We start from the raw sequence: 945 nt of genomic DNA, 5'->3' as shown, positions 1-945 counted from the left end.
TATGTTTTTTTTTTATATAAACGTCAAAAAAAATCTAAATCCTCTAGATTTCGGAATGATAACTTTTAAAAAATAATAATGCAAAATTGTTCATATATATAAAAAATTAATTATAAAAATCAGTCATTTTATATTTATGTATATTTATATTTATTGATTTACATAATTAAATAATTAATTACTCGAATAATTAGATTTATTATAGTAGAATAATTAAATGTGTAAAAAGTAAATAATTTGACTTATTTAAAATAGTTTAATAAAAAAAAATTTATATATTGCAAAATATATACTTATATGGCGTAGTTAATTAATAACTAAAACTTATTTTATATATGTATTACCATAATAAATTTTTTTTTTGGTTTCTCACGGTATCCCCCAACTCGACAGGTCAAGGACTAATCTGTCGCGGATCTGAACTTCATTTAAGAGTCTGTTACTGGCCAATAGATTGCTGCATGCACAAGGCGGAATTCAAACCCCGACACTTACTTAAGCGGACGAGTGAACTGACCACTCGACCAACCCAAGTTGGTTGTATTACGATAATAATATGATGTATATTATTTCTAACTTGTAAATTAATGAAGGAAGGACGTATGAACAGTATTCACAATTCACACATTTGACTTTTATAGCATGCATATCTAACTACTCTTCTTGAATTTGATGAGGTCATGTAACAATTGTGACAAATTATTGTCCTGGCTATAGTTATGTAACATTACTATTCTTTTTAACATTTATTAGCGGATACAAGGGTCAGTTGCTTCTGTCGCTGTAATGCCTTAACTAAAATTTCCTTCCAATTTAATGTGTCACAATTAATTATTATCCCTATTTATATATAAATATATGAAGAATACTACACATTTACATTTTTTTATAAACTAAATATAACCAACTTAAATAATAAGACTTAAAATAATATTAATTATAACT

The sequence above is a fragment of the Arachis hypogaea genome, chromosome 6, assembly GCF_003086295.3.
Source record: "Arachis hypogaea cultivar Tifrunner chromosome 6, arahy.Tifrunner.gnm2.J5K5, whole genome shotgun sequence".
Lineage (NCBI taxonomy): Eukaryota > Viridiplantae > Streptophyta > Magnoliopsida > Fabales > Fabaceae > Arachis > Arachis hypogaea.
Note: the sequence above shows the minus strand (reverse complement) of the source record.